A 16,309-nucleotide genomic window follows, 5' to 3' on the forward strand; every position below is an offset into this window, starting at 1 on the left:
TCATCTAGGTCAGTACAAAGCGTTACATCGTGTCTCTCGTGAAAATTTCGGCCGAATCTCAAAAAGGATATATTAGAGTATGTGAAGAGCTGCGTCGTTTGCCAACGGTGTAAACCTGCGCAAACCTCTCAAATTGGACTCCATTCCGCTGACGTCGCGTCGTACCCGGGAGAAAAGTTGTTTGATGATTATTTTGGTCCTCTCATGAAATCCAAAAACAACAACGTTGGGATCCTATCCATTGTCGATGCTTTTCCTGAATTCGTATAGTTGTTCCCGGTCCGTAAAATAAACTCGAGCAGCGCCGTCTACATTCTAACCCGGCACATTTTTGGAGTTTATGGGCCCCCAAAAGTCTGAGTCTCGGCGTCTACCTTCAGCTGCAATAAATTTCGTCACTTGTGTTTCGGGTGGGGAGTGAAGCATGTTTTTCTGAGCCCTCACTACCCTAAGCCGTCTCATGTAGAAAGAATCCACTGTAATCTAAAATCCTGTCTGAGTGCATTCCACAGCGCTGATCAGCGCAGTTGGGATGATAATTTGGCATTTTTTGTTTTAGCCTTCAACAACGCTGTGTACGAGTCTCACCACCAGACGCCAGCTGATTTGTTTATAGGGAGAAGTCTTGCTGACCCGCTCCAGTTGAAGTGGGACATTGGCTATCTGTCCGAGCCATCAAGGAACATGAATATCGAGGCAAATGGAAGGAAGACGACGCACACCTGATCAAAGCCCGCGACCGCGTGGCAAAAAGATTCAACCAAGGGAGGAAAAAGGTCGCCCTAGAAGTTGGAGATCTGGTGGTAGTAAAAAATTTTCCGATCAGTTCGGCAGCGAACCAAATCGCGGCCAAACTTTGTTATAAATGGCCCAAACTCAAGAAAAATGTAAGGTTCCTGGGACCTATCACTGTTGAATTGCAGGATCTTACTGGTAAGAGGATATCTCAGGCTCATGTGTCCTTATTAAAGCCTTACCATCGCCGACGCACGTAAAACCTTATGTTTATATCTTTGAATGTTTATTTAGCATGTTATGTAATTACCACTATTCTAAAGTCCTTTTCTTTTTCAGGGAATATATGATCAATAAAAGGGAAGGAAGGGATATCGGCGTTACTCAGTTAAGATGGGACCAAATAAAAACGAATCCTTTCAGTACGCGACGATGTTATGTTTAATTACATTGTTTCCCTTGGATACCTGACTTCTAAGTCGTGAAAGTATTGAACGAATTGTTTGAAATAGACTGATTGATTCAGCAAGATATTGTTCATGAACTACGGACCTCAAATCGAGGCGAACTGCACTCTATTGTGCATTGTTGAGACTCATTTTTGTAATTATGTACGAGTATATACATGTATATTCCTAGTTTTAGTTAGATTTTAGGTCCTTAGTATTTAATAGTGCGCGCACATTAGATTTAAGGGTTTTGAACCTCACTTTAAAATGTGTCTCCTTGTCTGATCAACAAGAAAATACACATTTTAAAAGGGGGCAGTGAGATGATGAGCATGTTTGAATGGCAGTATCATAAAAGTTACCTTTCTATTATAGCTAAAGGCCTCTTCCGACTTCTCATTGATTGACTTAACTATTTCCAAGTTTGTACTAGAGAGGGCAGCACCCTCAGTTGTGAACACGGAGGATTATTCTTTCCGGCGAGACGGTAACCTTATCTCTTTGACTCGAATGTTTGTTGTGGTTTAGAGAGAAGAATATAAAATGGACCCCACGCAGATCGGAGTGGCTTTTCTGAGCTATAGATGGGTATTTATTAGATTCAAACTTAGCATATACTGCTGTCCTTCTTCTTGCAGGTATGGCAAGTATTTCATATTATTATTGGTTCTACTGTTCTTTTGTGATATCTGCACTGGTATTCATAGCTGATTCATACGCGTCCTTTCGCTCCAGAGCATGAATGGGCTGCGCGTTTGGTTGTGGTTATTGGAGTTATGTTGTTGTGATAATAGGGTCTCATATTACTTCGTTTATGTGCACTGCATTCTAATGTATTTCGCCATCAAATAACTGTTTGCCCTTCGTGTCGCTGCGACGAGCTTCCACTCGCTTCGTACGAGGCGCGTACACTGGTGGGTTTGTGCACGAGAACGGATTTTCTCTGATCCCGCAGCTGATTCATTTTTGCTGTGCACGCTACGTCTGGTGTTAACGAAGCCTTGTTTTTTTGACCTGGGAGTCATACTACATGAAAATGAGTTCGTTATTTAACTGGAGCTGATGCTCATATTGGTTGCCGATACCAGCTTTGTCTGAATGGTATGCACGTGTGTTGGTATGAGAGGAGAGTGAAAGGATGACGTATCGATCAGTTAAAATTCCACTTTAATTCTTGTGTTTGTGTCTCATTTTTGCTTTTCGTACGGTACTGTTTATTTTGCCTTCGCACCTATTCTGGGCGCTAGCTTACGCAGGGGGCTGCCATGTTTCTTTTGTATTTAGGCTATGTGCATGCCTGAGTTTCTCCTTGGGGTTATTGACATCTCTTCTTTGGTCCAGAGATGTTTCTCTTTGTGCCATACTTACATCTTACATATTTTCTTTTTCCTTCTCTGGGTTTTTCTTCTTCTCCGTGAGGCGTGGGAGCTTCGACGGTCATTGTTGGTGAGATGATGGAGTTGAAATGTGTATGTAGAAAGATGGAATTGAACTCGTGGAAAGAACGACCTGTTTGAACTGTATTACATATATTGGAAGTGGCATACTGAATTATGATTCCCAATTTAACTGAGTGAGCTCGTCGTAAGTTTAATTTTACCTGGAGTTTGATAATGCCATGGTCACGCAATAATGCTACGACATCGACTGAACAAAGTCTACTCATGTGTGTACCTTTTTCTCATATCTTTAATTGATTGCTTTTATTCTTTACTTCTGTTTTATTTTACAATTCAATAAACCCTCATTAAACTTACTTGAATTTTATTACTTGTAGTAATAGCCTCTTAGCATTCTTCATTGGCAATGAGGGTCTTTTCCAGTTCAAGGCTGTGTACTTTGGCCTTTCCTAGTCACGATCTACGCCTCAGATCTCCCGATACATTCGTTTGAGCTAGGTTAGCGTTTGGTAAGGGAGGGGGTGTGGTTCAGTAGTAAAATGGCAGTCCTTGATCTCTTCATCAGAGGATTCATGGCTCGCAATACTCAGATGACCCCAGTGGTCGGGATGTATTAACATAAATATGTATATCTTAGCAATATCAGCTGAAAGAGTAACAAGATAAGTTCTGAAACTTAAAAGAACAGGCAGCAAGTCAGGCTGAATTTCAGCGTCAACCATTTAGAAAGAGTTCAAAGCTATCCCATTTCAAGGTTTACAACATCTCTCAAACAGAACTCTTGGCTTGGTTTTCATGCTAGAATCTTTGAGCACATAATGATGGTGCATATAAAAGCGTGATGAGTTAGAAGCCTCAAGGGGGGCAATTTCCATGTGTCCCGCTTCACTGTACTCACGCATGAAAATTACATATAGCCGCTTCAAATCTGGAAATGCAGCAAACTTAGTTTCAATGTGTTTGAGCGTTGTAACTGCATTATGCTTAGACTGAGCTATAGGTGACACTTCAGGACGAATAAGAAACCCGCCAGAATCATCCATTTGATCATTACTCAAGAAAATGTTCTTTGCATGTCCTTTCTTCAGGAGTAAGAAAGGGTTGATGGAGTTCTTCAAGCTACCAAAACCTTTGCATATTTGTGTAAAGAGAATCAAGATTTATAAGCCTGGCACACCAAACCATGGTGTTATTCTTAACACAAAACTCAGCGATGGTGCCTGACAATCCCCAAGCAAATCTGGTCATCTACCAAGGGGCTTAACCTTTCTTATGCAAGGTATTAGAAGACAAAATTTCATAGTAGACTTAAACTATTATCATGATATAAATAGCAGAAAGCTGCTTAAATATACTAACACTTAAAATGACATCACAAGCAATATACCAACTGGAACATTCAATTTCCTGTGCATGGGCTTGTGGTTGTATTTACGACTGCACAGTTCAACTTCGATGTATAATCTGACACAATAGAGAATGAAACAAGACTGCATATCGATTTTCCAGTATTGCCTATACCAAATATAGGTAGCGAACAAATCTTTGTACAAATGCCAAGCTTCATGACAAGACTACAAGACACTAAGGATAAATGACTCCCCCAGTCCAAATAATCTTTAACTAGTACAATCCCTCCTGAACTGTTCTTCACTACTACACAAGCTGTGCTTAGGTAAATATTTGAGTGGGTGACAAAATTGCATAAAATCTAACATTGTTGGAAATTGTTTGGTCATTACAAACCAATAAGATGCGGGGTCCATTGTACCGGGGGTAATTGTATCGCTTACATTGCTTAGATACATGAGAAGCAAAACATAGAGACCAAAGGTTATTTTCCCTCACAAACTTGTGGCAATAAGGTTTGTTTGTTTGAACTTTGTACAATCAGAATTGCAATGATTATCAAGTTTGCAACACTTACAATTAAAGGAGGTGCTCTTGTTGGTATTGTGAAGTAAAATCAAAAATTAATGACAATGACAAGATGACTATGAATTCAAAACTATCAGTGGATCAATTCACAATGCCTTATTTTCACAGAAAATGCATGTTGTCCAAAAGGGTCCAAAATCCGTGTCACTGCCCCTTGCAATAGTACTAATTAGTGGTAAAGCAGAACCATGGCCATCCTCCTATGCTGGTACTAATCACAGGTAATATAGACAAATGGCATGTCACACATAATGGCACCACTCACAGGTAACACAGATCAATGGTGTTCCCCACATTAGGATACTATTCACAAGCAATGCAGACCGATGGTGTTCCACACATAGTGGGACTAAACATGGTCACCGACTAATCAGTGATGATGACGATGTTTAAAGGAGCCTACCCGCAAGGTACCAAGCCGTACTGGTACGAGGTGCAACAGAATGAAATGATAATTAAAACTTCAACATGTATTCATTGACAAGAATCTAAAGTGAATCATGATGAAAAATTAGCATGAATTCGAAACAATCAGTGGATCTAATTGACAATGCTTTAATGACTTCACTATGCAGGGTAAGACTAGAAAGAACTTTAGGATAAAACATACAACTTAGCTTGGAGTCCCAACGCTCGATGCCGCACCAGCCTGTTTGCATCCCGGAGTCGGCGTGCTTTCCTCCTCAACAGGGGAGTTTGCTACATGATTTTTAGGTCCTATAGCCCAGAACATCCACTCAAGAGATGGTAAGCTCGAATCCGTAACTCAGAAGATAGTTTTAAACTGGATTCGCATTGTCATGCCAAGCTGCTTAAATAATGTCACTGTAGTGTGAAACTCCTTCTCCTCAAAGACTTAGTAGCATTTGATCTCCTCCTTAAGGAGTACTTACTACTCATTCTTGTTACAAAGTTTAGTAAACCGCAGATATATTTCTCGGACCTCTTAAAAGACAATCACAATTACACATTTATCGAATAGACCTAAATGAATTGGTGTTAAAATTTATACTTCATCCATTCAGATTAAAATAAATGCCTTCCTGACCACCACCATTAAGAATTAAACCTTGAATCTCTGATTTCTGAGATAGAGATTTGAAACCCAAAAATTACAAATTCCATACTAGATAAATGTATTACCACTCGTATTCACTTAGCAAACTGGAATTCACATAATCTTTTGACAGAAAATCGGTTCATCACGAGATTTGACTATTGAGTAGTAAGAATGAAAACCTACAACCTGTTTTCCAGTCATTGACCGGGTCAGGGAAGGAATGAATGAAGCCCCCATCTTGCGGCGAGGATAGGAATTGTGCCGGCTGCCGAGGCCTGTCGCACTCACGTGGGGGAATGATTAATGACTGACAGATAACATGAAATGATATTCGAGAGTGTTGCTGGAATGAAAGTTGACAGGGAAAACCGGAGTACCCAGAGAAAAACCTGTCCCACCTCCACCTTGTGCGGAACAAATCTCACATGGAGTGACTAGGATTTGAACCACGGAACCTAGCGGTGAGATGCCGACATGCTGCCGCCTGAGCCATACAGGCTACTATTCAATAGTATCACTATCATAATTAAACTTATGTTTTAATGGTGCACCTTTTCAATCCTATATTATGCAATGTGTATAGATATATACAGTTCAATACGGATCAAAACCATGAAGTTCACATCATACGATATTGAGTAGTATGACAAGGCAACTATGAGCTGCAATATAACAACTTCAACTCAACCAACAGAGAGCACCATCAGTAAGAAATACAGGACCTGCGGGAAAAGCTTCTTCCATGATGTCTGGAAATTCTACACCACCACCACCACCACCACCACCACCACCACCACCACCACCACCACCATGAGGACAACAAACTGCAATACAGAAGAACGCAGGGATGCAGGCTAGGAGCCTGGAAGACAGTGATTGCCCAACCCCAAATCATTGCATGTACTGTAGCTTGCTGTTGCTCCAGAGGAATAAATCCCACTTGCATTGACTGGAAGAACACACACACCACTCTCAGTCAGGCGGCACATCACCTCTCAACATCAGAGTGATATTCTAGCAGAGTTCCATTTACCAGCTGCGAACCACTCGTTGGTATTTATGCCATTAAATATCAGGAGCTAAGCAGAGGCAGCAAAAAACGCCACACTGGTCAGAAAAAGTACAACAACGCCATGGCCCAGCAACAAACACTGGCCTTCTTGCCCCATTCTAAATAGTGAAGATGAGAAATCTGAACCCAGATATCAACCACTCACTTCCAATCTACAATATTATCACCAAACTTCTGACCAACGCCACACGAGATTATCTCCTAGAAATTCAGTACAGCAAAGATGGCCACACCATCAAAACTTCTAGAAATTATTACACAGTCCCAGTCAACAAAACAAGGCTGGCGCATTTTAGACATATGCCACAGCAAAGAACCTGGATCAACAATGTGGCGAACTAACCGCCTTTGAGTCCGGCCTCCACCTAGTCAGTGGTGGCACATGGAGTCGATAGCAGCCACACGGACGACGTTATTGCTGGCCATCATCAGAAACAGGGACATCAAATATTCCGGGCCATTCAGATCCGGAATTCTAATGGACACACCTCGCAGATGAGTGTCCTCTGCCAGAATGTGGCATAAATGAACCAGCTTCTGAGGGATGGTTCGCTGATCTACGTGAAGCGACGTCATGCGGAGGCCTCGTGGTCATCTTGACAACAGCGCAGACACTGCGATCAGTGCCAATTCTATGATCATCCTACTACTACTTTCTTCAAAATATATGTGCGATTTGTAGTGGTCAACACATCTCAAGTGCTTGCAAAAAAAGGGGATCACTCAAATACAACACTTGCAGTGAAGATCATTCACCTTCTCAGTTAAGTGCAAGGGTAAACGTCAACCTTCTTCCACTCAGCCAGAAAAAGCGTTACCTATCACACCAACTGACATCCCTACCCCACCCTCCCCTTCCACTCTTCCCCTCCTTCTACTGAGAACATTCTGCAAATCATCAGTATGGAGGTCCAGAATATTCTCCCATTCCAAAGTCCTGATGTTCTGTATCAGATCCAGCTAGCAGCACGATTGATCTTCCAGACTAACCTTGATAGAACGTTCTACGGGACGTGAAAGCACTGTGCATTATTTGTGCTTGATCCTAGTCCACTCTTGTAGTAAATCAAAGTTTATTACTACAATGTGTGCACCCTAAGGGTCAAGTGACCGTTGCCCCAATAGATGTCATGGAGGGGTAGCAATTAGTATTCATAAATCCATCCCTCCAGAACAACATTATCACTGTTAAATGAATATCTATCTGAAAACTTAAAAATAGAAATCACAATTGGAAAGAAAGTAATAGCATTAGCAACAATTTATATACGTTCTGGCTATTCCCCACCTCAGATATTTGTAGAATATACCAATCGTAAATACAGTACTTACATCATGATCACAGATTTTAAAATTGCATCATATACACAACAACAACAACAACAAGCTATTTACGATCACTACTACATGATATCCAGGATGTTGACTTTCACTTCCCTTTCCCCGAACCGCCCTACATCAAATACGAGCCCTGAATGTCTGTTCCTCAGCCCTAACCTAGCAACGAACTGTAACATTACCATGCTACCTTCAATGGGAAATGAACATTTCCCTGCCCTACGAACCATTAAAATGTACTTACAAACCCACAGCAACATAACCAACATCCCCAAACAGTCATATGGTATACATGAGCCTACTGGGTAGCATACAAACAATATTAGACATAATATGCAATGCTGAGCCACCTACCTCACAGCACGAATTACAAGATAAAGTTAAGAAATTAGAATCCCCACTAACTATTGTCAACCGACTCCATATTCCTCACCACACCTCCCAGCCTCCCAAACCTCCCCTGCCACCCTAAGCATTCCAAATATTAAAATATTCCCATGAAGAATACAAGGCATACCTTCCAACCTGTGACCCAAATATTTGGAAATACTGTTAGAGATGCTTGATCATTCATCAAAGCTATTAAAAGAAAAGCATGTGCAAATATTTGCACTGAATTATCCAACACAACTGACGCTCGCAAATACCGGACCAAGTTAAACGAACTGACAAATAAAAAGCAATCCTACCCTTATTATCTAATAATACATAACAAATCTGCACTCAGTGATGATAAAACAAAGACTGATATTTTTGCAGATCATTATAAAGTAATTTTCTCACCATCTTCCAATCCCAATATCTACCATCCTGACCTCGATGCAATATCGGAATATTCGGGTATCACACAAAATCCTCTTTGCCCTACCTTTGAATCCCCTCCAGCTCTTGACTCTCAACATATCCTAAATGTTCCTATTACAGTCTAAGTTATAAAAGACTCACTCAGGATTAAAAAGAATACTGCCCCTGGACTTGATCAAATTTCTTACTGACACATAAAAGAAGCTCCATATCGCCTCCTACAACTTTAAAATAAAGTATACACGATAATTCTCCATACCGGATTCTTCCCCTCCCTTCCCCCAAATTGGGTACATGTCAAAATTTTGTTATTTTGAAAACCCCGAAAACTATTATCCCAATGAAATTCACATCGTCCCATAAGTCTTCTAACAGAGAGTTATAAAATCTTAGAAATCATCTTAGCTCACTGCATATACACCTATCTTGACTCCCTCCATCTTACACATCAGTAACATGCCAGTTTCTGTCCTCAGCACTCCATACACAACCATATCTTTCATATCTCTGTATCCATCATAAAATATTTACCTACAAAAATATGTGCAGCCCTTATCAGTCTTGATGTTGAGAATGCCTTTCAACAGACTGATACATAAACTCCATCACCTTCTAGTTCCAATGACAATCACCCATTTCCTAGCCAAAATCAGTATCCATAACACATTTACCTACACATTTCTAATTAAAGGAGGAGTACCACTAGGTGTCCCACTGTCACTACTTTTGTATGTCCTGCTGCTGAATAATCCAATAACTGATCCTTGCCATCCCGTCTCCAAACCAATTAAAAATGAACTCGAACAATGGCCTAATCTCTGACAAATCGAAATGAATTTTAGCAAAAGAATTTCAAATTTTATCCTAATCATAACTGTAGATGTTGTCCCACTAATAAACTCCTTCTAATCTTAAATAATCAACCCCATGCTGTAACGACCACACTTACATACCTAGGCATAACTTTTCAAAATAATATTCAATGGAATGTACATTTGGACCAAATTTATAAAAAGGTATGCAACAGGATTCACCCCCTCCCCTGGCTGTTAGGTCAAACCTGCGGATTGAAAGTCATACAAATCACACCTCCTACCAAGCACCACTTCCCACTTCCAAGTCAGACAGCACATAAATTTAAACTCAAAATTAAATTATGGACAAATGCAGATCACACATCTCTGGGCGAGGTTCTTTTTGTTATTTTTCTCTTGCTCACAAATTATGACAACTTGGCTTTTTCACATGGAGACGAATTGGTTAATGATTATATATCATCGATTGTATACTTAAATTTAAAAATATATAATTGAATCTAAGTAAAAATATGAAATAAATATATTTAACACCCTTTTACTTTAAAAAAAAAGTTTTCTGTTATGTTATTATATTTGTAGTGATTCAATACTTCAACAAGAAAACTATTTTTATTTCTGGCAACTTGTTTTACAAAGGCAGAAGAAAAGTTTTTAATTTACTTGCATTAAACGTGTGAATTTAGCACACAACCGTAACTAAAACAAATATCTGTAAATGTAATTGGACAAAGAGTCCATTTGTTAGAGTGATGGCTCACTCCTGTAGTGGGGAGAATGAAATAACTACTATACTAAAAACATTGGTTCATCACTCTTTGGCTCTCCCTGTCATTAGGAAAATATCTACCATGAAACAACCTACCCTGGGTTATATTTGCAAAGATTGTGGAAGAACCTTCCTCTTGGGATACAACAAGAGTGTCATAAGATCTTGTGTAGTGCAATTTTTTGGTGCAAACACTGTAAAAGTCTGTTCAAGAACCCTTCCAAAGGCAAATATCATGAAGAAACCAGTAGTGTAGCTTCATCGAGAAAAAAGTTTAAAGAGTTCAAGTGTATTCTACCAGATAATAATTTATTTATGAATAGTAAACTTTTACAAAATATTTCAAACTCTACTCAATTGTCTAGATTTACAACAAGTTCTGTTCCTATGCTCGCATCTCAAGAGGAAGTAAAAGAAGATCTCATTGGTATTTACCATCACAATTTTTAATTGTATTTCAGTGCCTAAGCTTACTAAATGTTATATCACAGTGCAAACATCTAAAGAAGGAAAGCAGCCGGATGAGGTAAAAAATGAAGGAGGCGATGAAAAATAAGACGACCAAAAAGGTCTCAACGCCTGTTACCAACAAAGCAGATTAAATACAGTATTCTATATATCAACTGTCTGCACGTAGTCCGAAATGTTAACAACAAGGCTCTGTTACCGTATGTAGATGTAAGATCCCAACCTACTCGTGAAACTCTTGTTGTCATTACACAAAGTATGAAGCAGAGATTCTAGAAATAGGGCATAACTAAAGATGTAAAACATAACATTTCTAATCATTTTTGGCCGAACTTGGGTTTTGAGTTTTGTACAGGCTATATAAAAACAGATATTTATGAACACAAACTTAAATGAGTTGTAAGAAAATGGTAGCATAAAATGTAAAAAAAAAAAAAATGTAATGCTCACCTCATTAATCCACACTATTCAGTCACTGCTCATTAGCCCGCACTCATTAGTAACTGTTAGGAATCCATTGCTTAATTGCCCCGTGATCATTTGCAATTGCTTATTAGACCCTGCTCACTGACCCATGCTTAACTGACCCTTGCTCATTAGCGACTGCTAATTGCTGATGACCACGCAGTTTTCAACAGTCTTACCCCTCACCTAGGTAGTTTACCAAACTTCAAAGATGGATGGGTGTTTGTACCATATTTAGAATTAGCAAATGTACCCGTGCTTCGCTACGGTATTCTACAATGTATACGGATATCGAAGTAAATTGCTGTACATGAAGTGAATTAAAATTTTTTAATTGCATGTCTCTTGGCGTTATCCGAGAAAAAGCATAGGGAGGTACGCAGACGTTGTTTCCAATGTGAAGTGCGAGTTGCAGAGTTGTGATGATAACGACAGGTCCACTTCTCTGCCGCAATTCACTACGCGTAACGTCAGTCACATTTTGATGGGTAAATCTGTTTATAATCGGGAGCACCTATACCTAATGATAAAGAGAATCAGGTAAAAGAGTTTTTAAAAAATGCACGCTCCCATGCCTTCGGCTAGTCAAATCAAGAAGGGAATTATGCATTACAGTGATACACAGGCGTTGGAGAACTACCCCATTCCTATTGCTAGTTAAAGTCGATGTGGGGAGTACTGATTACAACAGCAGACGCCCTCCTGCTGAGAATCACTATTGATTTGTAAAGTATTAATTACAATGTAAGACAGACCCCTTTCTAAATCGCTACAAATCGACTTAAATTAATAAATGTAGATCGACATACGGAAGTATATGCATGTTCACCTTCATTTACAAAATAACTGCTGCTAAACGGTGCATTCATATTGGAAAAACGGATTGTATAAAAAGACGACTCTGGCCTCCTAAATGGCTGGCCCTATGATATTTCCTCGTATCTCATCTATTTAAAGACAAGATTATTTTAGAATCGTTGAATAGGGTGAAATTTGTGTAAGGTTTTCAAACAGTGAATTACTTTTTAGATACTTATGCGACAGCTTCAAACATAGAATTTGGCTGGGTGGGCCAATATTCGTGTAGAATTTGATGATCCCATCTTTTCTCTAAGTGACACAAACCATCAATTATACGTGCACAAAGTGCAAAATTTAGGTAAATCCAGAAATAGAGCCAAATTTATCATAAGGGATAGAGATACGAAAAAAAGTCATAGGACCAAAGTTGTAGATCACTCCAAATTGAACAGAGATTGTGCCATCCGTTTTGTGATACGACTTACCGTTTAGCCACCAAATACCTCGAAATGAAGGTCTGCATCGTCATGAAAAATTGCCTCCACATTTCGATATTTTTTGGGGGGTAGAAAATAAATTTTTGAACATCTCGAAAATTCTCCATCGGTTACAAACGCAATTACAGAGAGCGGGCCCCCACGACTTTATTTATATAGATAATATTACTTTAAAGTAAATAAAAAAAGTCATTTTCAAAACTCTCACATTCCAGTGTACACATCTAAAACTTTCTACATGCAACCTAAACTCTTTATATCTTTGCAAATATCGAGCCTTGATGTTCACAATTGTCACTAATGCCTTTGCTGGCAGGACCTAGTGTTTACAGTGCACTATGACGTCTAGTATAGGCTAGAGCAATTTTGTTACTATCATTGTTCTGTCTCAGTCTCATCCTTGGCTTTGACAATATGAAAGTGACTGAGGTGTGGGCGATGCTAGTAATGCCATTTTTTATGCAGCCAGTCGCTGCTATGAATGGTGTGAAAATGTTGCTCATAGGGTCGGTTGGTGCATGCACTTCAGTGGGCTTGGCAGACTGACACGTAATAGCAACTTCTGGCTCGGCGAGGAAAGCAACGTGAAACAATCTCACCCCTCATTTCCCTAGTACGCCTCTTCAGTGATGGCTAGGCCATCTATGACGGCTGATGACAGAGCTCTTGAGGATCCAAGCAGCCTTAGGGCTGAGGACTGAACATACACACGTAATAAATGTCTGTTCACCCAGCTATAAAACTGAAACAAGTTGGCCACTGCCACGAAAACGAAAGGAATTATTAGGGTTCGGCGACTTTTACAAAATCATTTATTAAGGATGCGGGCAGTTTTGGAACTGGAGTCTTCACATGCACACTAGCTGTGTACGCGTCGTGGGCGGGACAATGATATAGCACGTGCAACTCTCCAGTTACTTTCCGCCAATATTCAGGCAAGCTGTTCTTACTCGGGACGCAGCACTAATCCCATCTATCAGAGGTGAGTGGCAACAGAAGGGACAAACCACATCACGTATTATTGTTGATCAGTTTTATGAGCTTTCACTATTGTAGTTGTCTTCCGACTCTGTGATATTAGAGCAGCTTCCCTTCAGGACTCTCTCTTGTCTTATTCTTCAACCGATCGTTCCTTTCCGTTTTCTTCTGAAATTTTATAATCATCTTCACACTTTTCCTTATCGATACGGACCGAGGACCATACAATTTTACACCTCAAGACAATCATGGTGAAAAGCATCGCCAGTCAACAAGATTAAACAATATTCTCATGTTGGCGTTGATATGGACTAAGCAACAATTCTATTATCACAGTCGGTGCGGCAAAACTGTACAAGGCTTCAATGATTAGACCATTTTCTACAGTATATAATAAATTTCGAAAGGACCAATAACAGAGGCATTTAAAAACACATTTTATGAACCTTCCCATAAACTACCATTTCAACGTGCGTGAATACAAATTATTTATAATCTAGACTGTAACACGTTATTCCCAGACTTCACATATCGATTTTCAATAAATTCAGTTCTTCCACTTCTTCGTGGTTCGAAATTCGAAATTCATTAACAGCCGTTACGACAAACATGTATCAGACATAAATGGTAGATATCTGAATTCTATATAAGTTTCTTATGTACTATAGTACTTATCGACAGGACCATTAATAACATAAATATTTGAGAATTAAATTTTGGCCTTCCCCTAAACTACAATTTGAGTCAGTGTGAATAAAATGATTATTTACAGCCTGGATTGTACTGCCTCATTGCCCAACTGAACATACCGATTTTTATCAAATTCCCATCATATTGTTGCTCCAGTGAATGCGATCGACAGAGAAATAGCATTCTTTTAATCTAAGCAATGTAAAGAAAACGCTTCACCCATAATGAGGTACGTTTATGACCATATAATGATAGTGAACCTTTCAAGGCTTTGAGGACCATATTCTTCGTCATCGACTCTGGTAGTTTTAGTCTTGATCGGAATTATTAGAAAAAATTAGGAATTGTTCCTCTTGTACCGATAGTGAGGTCTATCACCTCGATGTTATCGAGTCGTATTCACTTCCGCAGAAGCTGTAGTTGGCTCATAGATGATTTTCGTTTTCTTTATAGAAATAACATACCACTACCAGTAGCAACGAAACTAACGCATTGCATCCAAGACTCCACGATCACACACACAGAATAAGAACAAACCACTTGTACCATGTAAAAATCCTCCAGTTCTCATAGACAAGGGGCCTTATAAAGTCGGCGGTCCCAAGTTTCATTAAACCTTTTGCGCCCCCTCGAATGTGACAGAGGGAGGCATGCCCACTAATATGCCTCAGAATCTGGGAAATAACACGAATGGCGGAAAGAATGCCATCAAGTACAGGCTCAGTCAACGTCGGGTACTACAGCTAGCTTTCTTTCTAAAACAGTTTGATGTACGAAGTTCAAACTTCACACAATAATTGGTCCTTTATGTGTTAAATTAATATTTTAAGACATTCGACCTCTAAGAGGATTTAAATAAAGGAGAGTTCAGAAGAGAACATTCATTGATCCAAAACTGTTCGTTGCACGAAGTCCAAAGTTCAGATGATGGTAGCGTCGGTGTCCTAGATGTCAAATAATAAGCGATTTTAAACGATTTCAGTTTTACCGGGTCTAAGTACCGTATTGGTTAGATACGAAAAAGTATATATGTTTGCACAAAACCACTAACGTACGAACTAAAGATGTACCTTGCTAGTGTTTTCATGTACACAATTAATTACAGATTATGTAAGGAAAATTACTGAGTAAGAAAGTTTGTGACAATGACAGTACATTAGGAGAAGGTTTATTGCTACATATATCACACAACTTGCCCCGGAACATGGACTGGAAGAGATATGAGTATAACATCATCACAAATATCAACAATGGCAAGGAAGACCTGTGGTTACGATCACGATATTAACCGTCAGTTAATACTGGAGATTACCGGGAGAGTTGGCCGTGCGCGTAGAGGCCCGCGGCTGTGAGCTTGCATCCGGGAGATAGTAGGTTCGAATCCCACTATCGGCAGTCCTGAAGGTTGTTTTCCGTGGTTTCCCATTTTCACACCAAGCAAATGCTGGGGCTGTACCTTAATTAAGGCCACGGCCGCTTCCTTCCAACTCCTAGGCCTTTCCTATCCCATCGTCGCCATAAGACCTATCTGTGTCGGTGCGACGTAAAGCCCCTAGCAAAAAAAATACTGGAGATCGCGTGGCGATAATTACGATTAGAATAGTCACGTGAAACAAGAGCGACTGCGACTCTCATCACAATATCACGTAAATGTGGCGGTCTTATTGCAGTGATTCCAGTATCCACATTCACGCTCTGCGACTATAATCACGATATAAATAATCACGTAAAACTGGGAGTCACGTGGCTATCATCACTGAATCTAAGTACAGTCAGGTAACATTGGAAATATTGTGGCTACAGTCACGATATCACGTCAAACTGCAAACTTCTTTCCTTCATGGTGACGTTTTTAGTATTTCTATTCAGTAATGTTTTGACTTGTACCTTACACCATAGGACTTGAAACAACAGACCAATAGATATATTGATAAAAAATGGAAACATTTTTTTATTTAAAGCAATGCAAATAAATGAGGAATTTTCGAGCGCTATTGTGTTCAGAAGGTAACAAATGTACATGAATTTCG

The sequence above is a fragment of the Anabrus simplex genome, chromosome 13 (genome assembly GCF_040414725.1).
Source record: "Anabrus simplex isolate iqAnaSimp1 chromosome 13, ASM4041472v1, whole genome shotgun sequence".
Taxonomy (NCBI): domain Eukaryota; kingdom Metazoa; phylum Arthropoda; class Insecta; order Orthoptera; family Tettigoniidae; genus Anabrus; species Anabrus simplex.